The 16,865-nt window shown below is 40.6% G+C and overlaps 1 protein-coding gene across 1 annotated transcript in view; it reads right to left on the bottom strand.

The window, feature by feature from the left end:
- The window catches only part of LOC126215171 (uncharacterized), a 134,514-nt gene that overhangs the window by 77,941 nt on the left and 39,708 nt on the right, over window positions 1-16,865 (bottom strand). The window lies entirely within an intron of this gene.

Below are 16,865 nucleotides of genomic sequence, written 5' to 3' on the forward strand. Positions count from 1 at the left end.
GAAACGCTTTCCTTGCCATTGCCAGTCTACATTTTATATCCTCTCTACTTCGACCATCATCAGTTATTTTACTCCCTAAATAGCAAAACTCCTTTACTACTTTAAGTGTCTCATTTCCTAATCAAATTCCCTCCGCATCACCCGACTTAATTTGACTACATTCCATTATCCTCGTTTTGCTTTTGTTGATGTTCATCTTATATCCTCCTTTCAAGACACTGTCCATTCCGTTCAACTGCTCCTTTGCTGTCCCTGACAGAATTACAATGTCATCGGCGAACCTCAAAGTTTTTACTTCTTCTCCATGAATTTTAATACCTACTGCGAATTTTTCTTTTGTTTCCTTTACTGCTTGGTCAATATACAGATTGAATAACATCGGGGAGAGGCTACAACCCTGTCTCACTCCTTTCCCAACCACTGCTTCCCTTTCATGTCCCTCGACTCTTATAACTGCCATCTGGTTTCTGTACAAATTGTAAATAGCCTTTCGCTGCCTGTATTTTACCCCTGCCACCTTCAGAATTTGAAAGAGAGTATTCCAGTTAACATTGTCAAAAGCTTTCTCTAAGTCTACAAATGCTAGAAATGTAGGTTTGCCTTTTCTTAATCTTTCTTCTAAGATAAGTCGTAAGGTTAGTATTGCCCCACGTGTTCCAACATTTCTACGGAATCCAAACTGATCTTCCCCGAGGTCGGCTTCTACCAGATTTTCCATTCGTCTGTAAAGAATTCCCGTTAGTATTTTGCAGTTGTGACTTATTAAACTGATAGTTCGGTAATTTTCACATCTGTCAACACCTGCTTTCTTGGGAATTGGAATTATTATATTCTTCTTGAAGTCTGAGGGTATTTCGCCTGTCTCATACATCTTGCTCACCAGATGGTAGAGTTTTGTCATGACTGGCTCTCCCAAGGCCATCAGTAGTTCTAATGGAATGTTGTCTACTCCCGGGGCCTTGTTTCGACTTAGGTCTTTCAGTGCTCTGTCAAACTCTTCACGCAGTATCTTATCTCCCACTTCGTCTTCATCTACATCCTCTTCCATTTCCATAATATTGTCCTCAAGTACATCGCCTTTGTATAAACCCTCTATATACTCCTTCCACCTTTCTGCCTTCCCTTCTTTGCTTAGAACTGGGTTGCCATCTGAGCTCTTGATATTCATACAAGTGGTTCTCTTCTCTCCAAAGGTCTCTTTAATTTTTCTGTAGGCAGTATCTATCTTACCCCTAGTGAGACAAGCCTCTACATCCTTACATTTGTCCTCTAGCCATCCCTGCTTAGCCATTTTGCACTTCCTGACGATATCATTTTTGAGACGTTTGTATTCCTTTTTGCCTGCTTCATTTACTGCATTTTTATATTTTCTTCTTTCATCAATTAAATTCAATATTTCTTCTGTTACCCAAGGGTTTCTACTAGCCCTCGTCTTTTTACCTATTTGGTCCTCTGCTGCCTTCACTACTTCATCCCTCAGAGCTACCCATTCTTCTTCTACTGTATTTCTTTCCCCCATTCCTGTCAATTGTTCCCTTATGCTGTCCCTGAAACTCTCTACAACCTCTGGTTCTTTCAGTTTATCCAGGTCCCATCTCCTTAAATTCCCACCTTTTTGCAGTTTCTTCAGTTTCAATCTGCAGTTCATAACCAATAGATTGTGGTCAGAATCCACATCTGCGCCTGGAAATGTCTTACAATTTAAAACCTGGTTCCTAAATCTCTGTCTTACCATTATATAATCTATCTGATACCTTTCAGTATCTCCAGGATTCTTTCAGGTATACAACCTTCTTTTATGATTCTTGAACCAAGTGTTAGCTATGATTAACAAGGGGAGGCCGCCAATTGTGAAATTCAGATTCGATTCATACTGCGCATAATAAAAGCTCATGGCCAGAGGTGTAATGTGGCAAAGCACCAAGATGCACTTCTCAGCCGTTGTCGAGAAAATCGACAGTTAAAAGAAACCGTTGCCGTGAAATACTCTCTACGATTAACAATTTTCTACAGCGTCGTGGCGCAGCGGTAAGCGCTCGGGTTCGTAATCCGAAGGTCGCCGGATCGAAACCCGCGCCATGCGACTTTTTTTTTTATTATTAGTTTTTTGAAATTCATATATATATATATATATATATATATATATATATATATATTATAAGTTGCGCTAGGGACCGCATCTACCTTCTTTCGAAGTTAACACGCAACTACGCTCTTATGCGGCGGCTCGTTTCGGCCCATTCAACATCTGTCCTTCAAGTGTAGCGAGCGAGTAACAGAGTTTATATTTAATACCTGCCACAGCAAATTTGTGTTCGTGGGGTCTCTATTCTAATTCGAACGTTTGACTTACGCTATACGTATTCGTTTCGGAATATCGTTTCTACGTCTTCTGTTAACTATATGTGGTTAACATTATGAAGACAATTAATAACATTTGTGAAATACAACTTTGTTTGCGGGAAACATAATGATGTTCGAAGTCGCCAGTTTTTCCACGACAAACAACTTATTATATGCATAATTGTTGCAACTGATTGCCGGGAATTATATATATATATATATATATATATATATATATATATATATATATATATATATATATATTATTATTCACGTTTGGGCCCTACTGGACCACGCGAAGTACAATCACGGGGCATTCAGTTATTTTCTTTTAGACTTTCTCTCTGCCCAAATTGTTTTCATTCTCTCGGAATGAGCTCTTTTCCTTTCATCAGACCATGTGGTTCCAGTTTTCTTTGGTTTTTCAGCTTGACCAACTACCCAGTCATGAATTTTTTGCCTAAATAATTTTCTGTCTTGAATTTCATCTTGTTTTATATCTGCCTCTTTCATGTCCTCTTTTATAGCAGCAATCCATTTTATTGTCTCAAATTTAGCTTTACTTCGATTTTCGTAGAATTCCACTACTTGTTTAGTTAGTCTGGTAGCATCCATTCTTTTAATATGCCCATAAAATTTTAATCTGCGTTTTTTCATATCTGAATATATGCTGGTGTATTGTTGAATTTCACTATTTGCTCTTAGCCTGTATGTTCCTTCTTCAGTATATTTTGGACCTAGAATTTTTCTGATTACTTTTCTTTCTCTTTTTTGGATTTCTTGAATGTCCTTTTTTCTGTTTAAAATTAGCGTTTCAGCCCCATAAAGGCTTGGTTTTATGACCGTGTTGTAATGTCTCAATTTAGAGTACCTCGAGAGACATTTTTTGTTGTAGATGTCTTTTGTAAGTCTAAAAGCTGTCTCCATCTTTTGACAACGAATTTCATTTCCAATTTTTTCTAGACCAGTCTCTGAGATTGTTTCACCTAAATATTTGAATTGTGAGACTCTTTTGATTTTTCCATACTTAGTTTCCAAAAGTTTGGGTGCCAGTTTGTTGCTAGTCATATACTGTGTTTTTTCAAATGAGATTTGGAGACCTACTCTTTCTGCTGTTTCTTTAAGGATTTCTATTTGTTTCTGAGCAATTTGGATGTCCTGCGTTAGAATAACCAAGTCGTCTGCAAAGGCCAAACAGTCTATTCGAATATTTGTTCGTCCTAATTTCACTGGTTGGTCAATTTTGAACTCCAATTTTCGTTCGCGCCACTCTTGTATTACTTTTTCTAGAACGCAGTTAAATAGCAATGGAGAGAGTCCATCACCTTGCCTCACGCCTGTTTTTATATCAAAGGATTCTGAAATTTCTCCTCTGAACTTTACTTTTGATTTTGTACCAGTTAGCATGTCTCTGATAATTGCCGTGGTTTTAGGATCCAGGCCTTGTTCTTTCACAATTTGGAAAAGAGATTCACGATCCACTGAGTCATAAGCCTTTCTAAAATCTACAAAGGTACAAACTAGTTTTTTATTGTAAATTTTTTGATGTCTGAGAATTAGTTTGAGGACTAAAATCTGTTCTGGGCAAGATCTATTTGGCCTGAAACCTGCTTGATATTCGCCAATTTTCCATTCAAGTTGCTGTTGTGCTCGGTTCAGAAGACATTGAGAGAGGATTTTGTATGTGACTGGAAGAAGAGAAATTCCTCTGTAATTATTAACATCAGTTTTGTCTCCCTTCTTATGAAGTGGGTGAATCAAGGCGGTTTTCCATTCATCAGGAATTTTTTCAGTTTGCCAAATGTTTTGCATGATTGAAGTAATTTCTTTAACGGTTTTTGGACCAGCTGCCTTTAAAAGTTCTGCAACAATTCCATCTTCACCAGATGCTTTGTTGTTTTTTGTAATTCACACACACACACACACACACACACACACACACACACACACATATATATATATATATATATATATATATATATATATATATATATATATTGTGTGTATTACAAAAAACAAATACTAAAAAAAAAAAAAAAAAAAAAAGAAGTTGCATGGCCCAAGATTCGATCCGGCGACCGTCGGATTACGAACCCGAGCGCTTACCGCTACACCACGACGCCGTAGAAAATTGTTAATCGTAGAGAGTATTTCACTGCAACGGTTTCTTTTAACTGTCGATTTTCTCGACAACGGCTGAGAAGTGCATTTTGGTGCTTTGCCACATTACACCTCTGGCCATGAGCTTTTATTATGCGCAGTATGAATCGAATCTGAATTTCACAATTGGTGGCCTCCCCTTGTAAGTTATGCTCTGTGCAAATTTCTACAAGGCGGCTTCCTCTTTCATTTCTTCCCCCCAATCCATATTCATCTACTATGTTTCCTTCTCTCCCTTTTCCTACTGACGAATTCCAGTCACCCATGACTATTAAATTTTTGTCTCCCTTCACTACCTGAATAATTTCTTTTATCTCGTCATACATTTCATCTATTTCTTCATCATCTGCAGAGCTAGTTGGCATATAAACTTGTACTACTGTAGTAGGCGTGGGCTTTGTGTCTATCTTGGCCACAATAATGCGTTCACTATACTGTTTGTAGTATCTTATCCGCACTCCTATTTTTTTATTCATTATTAAACCTACTCCTGCATTACCCCTATTTGATTTTGTATTTATAACCCTGTATTCACCTGACCAGAAGTCTTGTTCCTCCTGCCACCGAACTTCACTAATTCCCACTATATCTAACTTTAACCTATCCATTTCCCTTTTTAAATTTTCTAACCTACCTGCCCGATTAAGGGATCTGACATTCCACGCTCCGATCCGTAGAACGCCAGTTTTCTTTCTCCTGATAACGACATCCTCTTCAGTAGTCCCCGCCCGGAGATCCGAATGGGGGACTATTTTACCTCCGGAATATTTTACCCAAGAGCATGCCATCATCATTTAATCATACAGTAAAGCTGCATGCCCTCGGGAAAAATCACGGCTGTAGTTTCCCCTTGCTTTCAGCCGTTCGCAGTACCAGCACAGCAAGGCCGTTTTGGTTAATGTTACAAGGCCAGATCAGTCAATCATCCAGACTGTTGGCACTGCAACTACTGAAAAGGCTGCTGCCCCTCTTCAGGAACCACACGTTTGTCTGGCCTCTCAACAGATACCCCTCCGTTGTGGTTGCACCTACGGTACGGCCATCTGTATCGCTGAGGCATGCAAGCCTCCCCACCAACGGCAAGGTCCATGGTTCATGGGGGGTCATTATTACTTTACAGTGGTAATTAAGAAGATGTGGTTGAAACCCGTAATCACACAATGTCCTTTCACCTTTCTGCACGTCAGCCAAATCTTCACAATTATCATAATTCAAACAGTAATTCTGTCAGCAAAGAAGTTGTAATTAACAAGGAAAATTAATCCAAGCATTAATGATGTCTATAAAGGAGTGGTCAATGAGGAAGAAAATTAATTGCAATTGACATTAAATAACTTTTTTAATTAAAGCACTGAACACAAATTATTAACATGTACACAATCATACTGCTACAATTGATATATATCTTTCACTTTATGCTTTAAAACAGTCATATTTCTCTGAGCCCTTGGACAGAAGAAAGAAACTCACTCCGAGCGATTATGAAGTGACACGGAATATCAGCACAGGTTTCAACAGCTATCGTCAAGTTTGCAGGAGTTATGAAACACTTGATCAGTGGCCAGTGGCAAAGGTTAGGTTAGTGGTGTTTAACGTCCCGTCGACAATGAGGTCATTAGAGACGGAGCGCAAGCTCGGGTTAGGGAAGGATGGGGAAGGAAATCGGCCGTGCCCTTTGAAAGGAACCATCCCGGAATTTGCCTGAAACGATTTAGGGAAATCACGGAAAACCTAAATCAGGATGGCCGGAGACGGGATTGAACCGTCGTCCTTCACGAATGCGAGTCCAGTGTGCTAACCACTGCGCCACCTCGCTCGGTACGCCAATGGTAAAACGTAAGTAAAAACATTTTCTTTACTTACTAGCCACTTTTTTCGAGGACTTTTCCTCTTCGTCCAGGACGCCCGTCTTCAGCATAAAATTGCGGACTGTGCGGGAAATCTGTGATGTATGGCAACCCTATTCATATACCTAATACACTTTGAAATATTAAGTATTTTAAAATTTGTGATTTACAAAACTACTCAAAGTTCAGTTTCAATGCTAGGTTAAAAATGAAGAATTTCTTGAGATTTTATAAAATTCAATGAGATCTCCCCGATTTTTCCATGTAACAGGTAATTCCCTGACATTCCATGTTTTCCAGAAGAATCATCACTCTGCAGATATTCATAGGAGCTTGCGCAGAATGTATACAGAGACCTGACAGTGAACAAAAGCAAAGTCACTGGGCAAAGAGTCTATCGTCATCGCAACGAAGTCACGCAGATCTGTCGCACCTCCCACATGTCAGTTGGCCACACACAGCTGTGATTCTTGCAACGTTGGAATGTGCAGACACACTCATTCAAGAGATCAATACATTACAAACAAAAACCTCATTGTTCAACTGGTCATCTCTGTTGACAATGCCGATACTGTAGTCCACCAGTTAGGGTGCTCTAAGACACACGGCCACCGGGCTCCTCGCCATCTGACAGCAGACCCTAAAGAGCAACGAGCACAGCACAGTCAGTCGCACATTACGAGGTCGATCGAGACAATTTTTTGTCAAACACTGTCACTGGCAATGAAACACGGGTTCATCGATTCAAACCTGAAACAGAGCGGTAATCCGCACTGCGTTCTTTACATCCGAACTCTTAAGGTGCAAAGTCAGCACCTGCATAACAGTCAGGAACGACAGGGAAGAGAAGGCTGCGAGAAGAGATCGGCCAGTCACACGCCGATCGACCTCCCACTAGGACAACGTGACAGCGGCATCCCTAGGTGAAGAGGACATCAGCGCCACACCTGACCGGTGGCAGCCCACTCGATAGCAGCTTCGGTGCTAGCCACTTTGTTAGCTATCTCCGTGTAACACAGACTTGTGTACGTCTATTCTGAATAAGACTGCTTATTTTGCATTTCACCCTTTGCTTGCAACACATATCACAGTTAAGTAATTGTAATTGTCTATTGTAATAAAACTCATCAATATGAGTTGTTTGATTGTTTATCTAGTGAACTGAGTATGCAGGGTTTCTACACACAACACAAACGAGTTTCATTCAGCATCTCTCTAACTATAGCCCTATGCTTCATTTTGCACCTATTTGCAGTAATCTCTGTGTCTTTAGAAGTTTCTTTACAGTGACTGTATACTATGGAGGGTTACGAGAAGCTCGCCCCCTTGGCCCGTCAAACAGTTAACCACTTTCAGCCATAGGAAGACCATCTCCAGATCAGTATGTAGCTCTGAAATTACGGAAGTAGACCTGGAATGTATAGCTATACATCTTATAAAGCTTTATGTAAACAAGATACAAATTTCTGAGACACGTACATGTGGCATCAATAGTCCGATGCCACAGCGTAGGTGCACTACAAGAGCAGACGAACTATGCCGACCACAGCGACTTCTAGCCGACGCCGTGGAGCTCGACGAGCACCACTCTGCTTTCTGCCCAGTTGATCGAGAGCAGACGACCGAGCAACTTAGCTTCTACTTCATAGGGAGCTAGCCATTACAGGCTTTGCCTTTGTTACTTCAATGATAGTTTGTCCAACTACTAGTAACTGCCGGCTTTGATACACGGACAATGGCTTCACACCTACATGCTCATCTTTACCGAAAGTTATGTATATGTCATTGACTAATATTCTCTTGCTTTTACTTTACATGCAGTACCAAAGTGCTTTACCTCTGCTGCTCCTACTCGCTTCCTTCTTTCGGCCTATTTTGCAGATCACAGGAGCAGAGTCATGCGCCGCCTTCCAGGCGGGATACAAAAGTACGAGGTGTGGCTAGAAAAAAACCGGACTAGTACTGGTGAAACAATAAAACAAATGCAATAAGGCTGAAAGTCGCCTGGCCTGTCACGTGACTCTCGCTCCGCCTACTGCTCGAGTTTCATCTGCCTCCTGCACTCAGTCTGCCCGTGGCGTCTGTTTTAAGTAGTTGACGTTTTGTCTGTGCGTCGGAAAATGTTGAGTGTACAGAAAGAACAGCGTGTTAACATCAAATTTTGTTTCAAACTAGGAAAATCTGCAAGTGAAACGTTTGTAATGTTACAACAAGTGTACGGCGATGATTGTTTATCGCGAACACAAGTGTTTGAGTGGTATAGATGGCCGCGAAGACACCAGTGATGACACTCGCACTGGCAGACCATTGTCAGCAAAAACTGATGCAAACATTGAAAAAATCGGTAAACTTGTTCGACAAGATCGCCGTTTAACAATCAGAGCAGTGTCTGAGTTAACAGGAGTTGACAAGGAAAGTGTCAGGCAGATTCTTCATGAAAGTTTCAACATGAACAAAGTGTGTTCAAAAATGGTTCCAAAGTGTCTCACAATTGAACAGAAGGAACGCCGAAGAATGATTTGTTCTGACATCCTGGAAAACATTGAAAGTGATCCCACCTTCTTACAAAATGTTATTACTTGCGATGAATCGTGGTTTTTTACTTACGATCCTGAAACTAAACGCCAATTGATGCATTGGAAAACTCCTGGTTCTCCACGACAAAAAAAAAGCACGAATGTCAAAATCGAAATTCAAGGCAATGATGATTTTTTTTTTTTTTTGACATCAAAGGGATTGTGCACATTGATTGGGTACCAGAGGGACAAACAGTGAATCAGCATTACTACATTAGTGTCCTGGCTACCCTACGTGAGCGAGTACGGAGAAAACGGAACGATTTGTGGAGAAAAAAGTCATGGATCCTTCACCAAGACAATGCCCCAGCTCACTGTGCGTTGTCAGTGAAGACGTTTTTGGCAAAACACAACATTCCCATCTTAGATCATCCACCCTACTCACCTGATTTGGCCCCCTGTGACTTTTTTCTTTTCCCTAAAGTCAAGTCAGCTTTGAAAGGAACTAGATTTGAGACTGTTGAAGCAGTAAAAAAAAAAGCGACGGAAGTAATGTATGGACTTACCGAAAATGATCTGCAGCGTTGCTATGAACAGTGGAAAATTCGTATGGAGCGGTGTAGAGACCGAGGAGGAGAGTACATTGAAGGAGATAACATGAAATTGTAAATAAATGTTTTTTCCAGCATCAGTCCGATTTTTTTCTAGCCGCACCTCGTATATACTCACTGGTGATACATGGACCCAGTACACAGAGCTGCTGTATTCCTGTACTTGGTAAAAGCTCCAGTCTGCAACAGCAAGCTAATGTGCAGATGCCAGGAATTATAATAAAGAGTAAGTTCCCCCCACCATTCCCTATGTGGTCGCCAGAACAACCAATGAACAATAAGATTCACAAATAGCATATATACTATTATACAACCTCATACTCTATATGCAAACACAATAAAATGTTAGTTAAAATCCAGATAAATAAATACTTGTTGTGATCTACACTGACTGCTTTTTATTAGACTGAGGTTTGTGAATGATACTGTCACTGTAAGGGGCAGTAAATGACGCTGAAGATCATTTGAACTGAATGGATAATGCCTCGAAAAAGGTGTATAATATGAGTATCAATGAAAGTTAAATGAGGGTAATGGAACATTGTTGAATTAAATCAGGTAACGCTGATAGAATTAAATTATAAAATGAGACCATAAAAGTAGATGATGACTTTCAGTGGAGGGGCTGTTCCTGAAGCCCTCGTGTATCACCCAGTGGCAGCGTGCTCGACGTGGTCATCCAGTGCATGAAGCAGCAACCCTGTAGGCTGGAGTGTCGCAGTTAATGGCACAGGTGGCAATTCGACGAAGACTTTCCGTATTCACTAGGTTCAGGCAGCATCAAACCTAAGACCCCACGGATCGTGTCCAGGGTTACCTCACAGAAGCTGACTGCTGAGCTCTGTCGCCAAACTCTTGGCTGCTGGTAGGTTGTAAAGTCCGAATATTTATAGCTGTCACGGGCAACATTTGGTAACTCGCAGGGCCGATCCACATACTTAAGTTTGTGGGTCGCCTAATTTTGTGATGCAACAACAGTAATCCTAGTGCAAAAAGGCATAACTACAGCATCCACAATGTCAATTTTATGTCATAACACACCTACACGAATGGTCCCCTTTCCCGGCAGGCCGTGCCAACAAATTATGCTTCGAAGAGACACGTTTTTGACAGTGCATTCATTTATGTTCACTGCATCTTCAGATGTTTACATTTATTTACACACCATGCACATTTACTCCTTCCTGAAGCCCTTCAAGTTAGTGAGCAATTTCTCCCACTCTCCGCATGCACGTGAGCACACGGGTCACAACTTTATGCTCAGACTAGGAAAGTTTTTCTCTTCGTCTTTAAAATCCAGTGGCAGCCGAATGGCATTGAGCGTGCACAGAGTAAGGAAAACTTTCACTGGTCTGCATCATGAGCTGCAAACCTGAGATGAGTCAGGTGCCAGTGGAAATATCAAAAAATGTAACCCTGGTAAAGTTCAATGCAAGTGCCTTGCACTCTCTCCTGCAGACCGGATTGAAACCAACCACGAGCTGGATCTGGCCTCACTCACAGTTTATAGCATCTCTGTGCTGAGTTATGTCTGGCAGCAGAAGGCACACTTGTTGATCGATGCAGTGCTGAATCGGTGCACAGTTACAGGAGTCTCAGCACTGGCTGATGTAACACAGACAGGTTAGGAGGTCGGACATGTCATCGGTCACGTCCCTTTCGGGACAGTAAGTGGATCTCTGTGCTTCAAAACCTCTCTGCAAAGTAGAATGCCACTCACACTGTGGTCACATTAAAAGGCACAAGCAACCACTGTTCTTGTACCACACAGCTGCTTTTTACCTACCAATTGAAACAAAGCTTTTACAAGGCACAAAGGGATAAAAAACATTAGCTGCCAGTGGGTGTAGATTTATACAATTGGGGAAGTTGAAAATTTGTGCGGGGCCGAGGTTCGAACCTGGATCTCCTGCTAACTTGGCAGATGCACTGACCACTACGCCATCTGGACACACTGGTAGCCACAACCACACTGACTACCCTAGTGCGCCCCCCGTCAGACTGAAATTCTGAACTTGTAGCACACGCTACTGCTGTAGTGCGACATATCCAAAAGAAGAGAGACCACACATAGAATTAATTACAGAAATGACACTAAGTAAAAATGACACCGCATTTGTTTTTCTTTAGTTTCCTAAGGTTCCTGGAGGTATGAAACACTACATTACAGGCCAGCTTATTTATAACTCTTTTTAACGTACAGATTTTTACAGAAGAATGTTGTTTTCTTTCAAGAACAAAAAATGGCTGGTAAACAGCAGAGAACCTGACTATTTGCAGAAATACATTGTGTATCTAATGAACAACTTTAAGTTTTTTTCACTGCAATTCCAGTCAAGTCAGTGTATGTGGAATGTAGGTAACTTATATGCTCTGTAACACCTACATTATTTAAGAAACTAAATAAACTACCACAACTGTAGTTGAAGAGAAGCCACGTGGATGTGATGATAAAACGTCAAAAGCAGCAAAACTGTCTCCCAAGACAGAAGGAATGAATTCCACAACTGCTGCTACATCTGAGCCACAAATATCAAGAATCATTCACTTATGACATAAAAGTAATTACATTTACAAAAATATTCAAACATTAGAAAGTGGGGCGAAGTGTAAGAATGTGTGAATCATTAGACTCCGTACGAAGTGTTGTGTGTCAAGGAAAGTGCCTACCTTAATAAGAACACAAAACAGAAATATATGCTTGTCACAGATGAAATGAGTGTTTATATTCACTTGCTTTCAGCAAAATAAGCCACAGTTATACACAAATTCAGAAGATTTCATCATGAGTAAGTTGTAGCTTATGTCACCTAATCAGTGAGATTCAGCTTTTTTACATTTATTTCACAATAATTCATGTCTCTTGATAATTTAATAATGCTTGGAATGCAAAAACCTAATAACTATTTCATTAAGTAGAAAAATAATTAAAAACAAACAATGTTATGGCTGGCTTTATTGCTGATAAGGACAACTAGGGTCATTCTGTCAGACAGTAACAATTTTCACAGCAATGAGTGCTGCAAGTGCATATGTTAGATTGTGGTTAAAACTGTGTTGTTATTCCATACTGGATTTTTCATGTTTGATTTTGTTCATTTAATTTTTTTCATATTAGTGGATTTGCCATTATCTGTCTGGTGTGCATCGACAACCAGTTATAGACATTTCAACCACATCTTCATAATTACCACTGTAAAGTAATGAACCATGGACCTTGCCGTTGGTGGGAGGCTTGCGTGCCTCAGCAATACAGATGGCCGTACCATAGCTGCAACCACAATGGAGGGGTATCTGTTGTGAGGCCAGACAAACGTGTAGTTCCTGAAGAGGGGCAAGCAGTCTTTCCAGTAGTTTGAGGGGCAACAGTCTGGATGATTGACTGATCTGGCCTTTTAACACTAACCAAAACGGCCTTGCTGTGCTGGTACTGCAAATGGCTGAAAGCAAGGGGAAACTACAGCACTAATTTTTGCCGAGGGCATGCAGATTTACTGTATGGTTAAATGATGATGGTGTCCTCTTGAGTAAAATATTCCGAAGGTAAAATAGTCTCCCATTCGGATCTCCGGGCGGGGACTACTCAAGAGGACGTCATCATCAGGAGAAAGAAAACTGGCGTTCTACGGATCGGAGTGTGGAATGTCAGATCCCTTAATCGGACAGGTAGGTTAAAAAATTTAAAAAGGGAAATGGATAGGTTACATTTAGATATAGTGGGAATTAGTGAAGTTGGGTGGCAGGAGGAACAAGACTTTTGGTCAGGCGAATACAGGGTTATAAATACAAAATCAAAACGGGGGAATGCAGGAGTAGGTTTAAAAATGAATAAAAAAATAGGAGTGCGGGTAAGCTACTGTGAACAGCATAGTGAACGCATTATTGTGGCCAAGATAGACACAAAGCCCACACCTACTACAGTAGTACATGTTTATATGCCAACTAGCTCTGCAGATGATGTAGAAATTGATGAAATGTATGATGAGATAAAAGAAATTATTCAGGTAGTGAAGGGAGACAAAAATTTGATAGTCATGGGTGACTGTAATTCAAGAGTAGGAAAAGGGGAGAAGGAAACACAGTAGGTGAATATGGATTGGGGCTAAGAAATGAAAGAGGAAGCCGCCTGGTAGAGTTTTGCACAGAGCATAACTTAATCATAGCTAACACTTGGTTCAAGAATAATGAAAGAAGGTTGTATACATGGAAGAATCCTGGAGATACTAGAAGGTATCAGATAGATTATATAATGGTAAGACACAGATTTAAGAACCAGATTTTAAATTTTAAGACATTTCCAGGGGCAGATGTGGACTCTGACCACAATCTATTGGTTATGAACTGTAGATTAAAACTGAAGAAACTGCAAAAAGGTGGAAATTTGAGATGGGACCTGGATAAACTGAAAGAACCAGAGGTTTTAGATAGTTTCAAGGAGAGCATTAGGGAATGATTGACAAGAATAGGGGAAAGAAATACAGTAAAAGAAGAATTGGTAGCTCTGAGGGATGAAGTAGTGAAGGCAGCAGAGGATCAAGTAGGTAAAAAGACAAGGGCTAGTAGAAAGCCTTGGGTAACAGAAGAAGTATAGAATTTAAATGATGAAAGGAGAAAATATAAAAATGCAGTACATGAAGCAGGCAAAAAGGAATACAAATGTCTCAAAAATGAGATCGACAGGAAGTGCAAAATGGCTAAGCAGGGACGGCTAGAGGACAAATGTAAGGATGTAGAGGCTTATCTCACTAGGGTTAAGATAGATACTGCCTACAGGAAAATTAAAGAGACCTTTGGAGAAAAGAGAACCACTTGCATGAATATCAAGAGCTCAGATGGAAACCCAGTTCTAAGCAAAGAAGGGAAAGCAGAAAGGTGGAAGGAGTATATAGAGGGTCTATACAGGGGCGATGTACTTGAGGACAATATTATGGAAATGGAAGAGGATGTAGATGAAGATGAAATTGGAGATACGATACTGCGTGAAGAGTTTGACAAAGCACTGAAAGACCTGAGTCGAAACAAGGCCCCGGGAGTAGACAACATTTCATTAGAACTACTGATAGCCTTGGGAGAGCCAGTCATGACAAAACTCTACCATCTGGTGAGCAAGATGTATGAGACAGGCGAAATACCCTCAGACTTCAAGAAGAATATAATAATTCCAATCCCAAAGAAAGCAGGTGTTGACATACGTGACAATTACCGAACTAACAGTTTAATAAGCCACAGCTGCGAAATACCAACACGAATTCTTTACATGCGAATGGTAAAACTGGTAGAAGCCGACCTCAGGGAAGATCAGTTTGGATTCCATAGAAATATTGGAACACGTGACGCAATACTGACCTTACGACTTATCTTAGAAGAAAGATTAAGAAAAGGCATACCTACGTTTCTAGCATTTGTAGACTTAGAGAAAGCTTTTGACAATGTTGACTGGAATACTCTCTTTCAAATTCTAAAATGGGCAGGGGTAAAATACAGGGAGTGAAAGGCAATTTACAATTTGTACAGAAACCAGATGGCAGTTATAAGAGTCCAGGGGCACAAAAAGGAAGCAGTGGTTGGGAAGGGAGTGAGACAGGGTTGTAGCCTCTCCCCAATGTTATTCAATCTGTATATTGAGCAAGCAGTAAATGAAACAAAAGAAAAATTCGGAGTAGGTATTAAAATCCATGGAGAAGAAATAAAAACTTTGTGAGGTTCACCGATGACATTGTAATTCTGTCAGAGACAGCAAAGGACTTGGAAGAGCAGTTGAACGGAATGGACAGTGTCTTGAAAGGAGGGTATAAGATGAACATCAACAAAAGAAAAACAAGGACAATGGAATGTAGTCTGAAGAAGAGAATGTATTCTGAAGAAGAGAAATTTGTTAACATCGAGTAAAGATTTAAGTGTCAGGAAGACGTTTCTGAAAGTATTTGTATAGAGTGTAGCCATGTATGGAAGTGAAACATGGACGATAAATAGTTTGGACAAGAAGAGAATAGGAACTTTCGAAATGTGTTGCTACAGAAGAAAGCTGAAGATTAGATGGGTGGATCACATAACTAATGAGGAGGTATTGAATAGAATTGGGGAGAAGAGGAGCTTGTGGCACAACTTGACTATAAGAAGGGATCGATTGGTAGGACATGTTCTGAGGCATCAAGGGATCACCAATTTAGCATTGGAGGGCAGCATGGAGGGTAAAAATCGTAGAGGGAGACCAAGAGATGAATACACTAAGCAGATTCAGAAGGATGTAGGTTGCAGTAAGTACTGGGAGATGAAGAAGCTTGCACAGGATAGGGTGGCATGGAGAGCTGCATGAAACCCGTCTCAGGACTGAAGACCACAACAACAACAAGATGAAATTCCATTCCGAACCCCAGTAGGGATGCATGGTCTACATCAGTGGAGAGTGTTACTCAAGGGCCATACTGTGGAAGCAGAGATTAGCAAAGAACCACACCTTTTAAAATGATTGCCTGCATTAGCTAACTTTCCACTTCAGGAAAGACAAACTGTTATATAAAAATTCTGGCTGTCTATGTGGGGCATACAAAAATCATTAGCTGGCTCACACCTGGTCTACATGGAAGATAACTTCATTCCTAATACTGTGGCTGTAAACTGTTAAGTTTATCCTAAATTATCTATTATTATTATTATTATTATTATTATTATTATTATTACATATAAATACAATCAGGGAATATATATTGGTATCTAAAAGAATCACTATGTGTCTCAATGGCTTCTGCAAGACGTTCAGTTTCCAGCTTTGCAGAATATTGCTACTCGACACTTTTGTAGAACAGATAATTTTTCCACCTTAGCCCCAGAAGCCCCCCCATGAACCATGGACCATACCCGTTGGTGGGAGGCTTGCGTGCCTCAGCGATACAGATGGCCGTACCGTAGGTGCAACCACAACGGAGGGGTATCTGTTGAGAGGCCAGACAAACATGTGGTTCCTGAAGAGGGGCAGCAGCCTTTTCAGTAGTTGCAGGGGCAACAGGATGGATGATTGACTGACCTGGCTTTGTAACATTAACCAAAACGGCCTTGTTGTGCTGGTACTGCGAACGGCTGAAAGCAAGGGGAAACTACAGCCCTAATTTTTCCCGAAGACATGCAGCTTTACTGTTTGATTAAATGATGATGGCGTCCTCTTGGGTAAAATATTCCGGAGGTAAAATAGTCTCCCATTCGGATCTCCGGGCGGGGACTACTCAAAAGCACGTCGTTATCAGGAGAAAGAAAACTGGTGTTCTACGGATCGGAGTGTGGAATGTCAGATCCCTTAATTGGGCAGGTAGGTTAGAAAATTTAAAAAGGGAAATGGATAGGTTAAAGTTAGATATAGTGGGGATTAGTGAAGTTCGGTGGCAGGAGGAACA

Source organism: Schistocerca nitens, chromosome 12 (assembly GCF_023898315.1).
Source record: "Schistocerca nitens isolate TAMUIC-IGC-003100 chromosome 12, iqSchNite1.1, whole genome shotgun sequence".
Taxonomy (NCBI): domain Eukaryota; kingdom Metazoa; phylum Arthropoda; class Insecta; order Orthoptera; family Acrididae; genus Schistocerca; species Schistocerca nitens.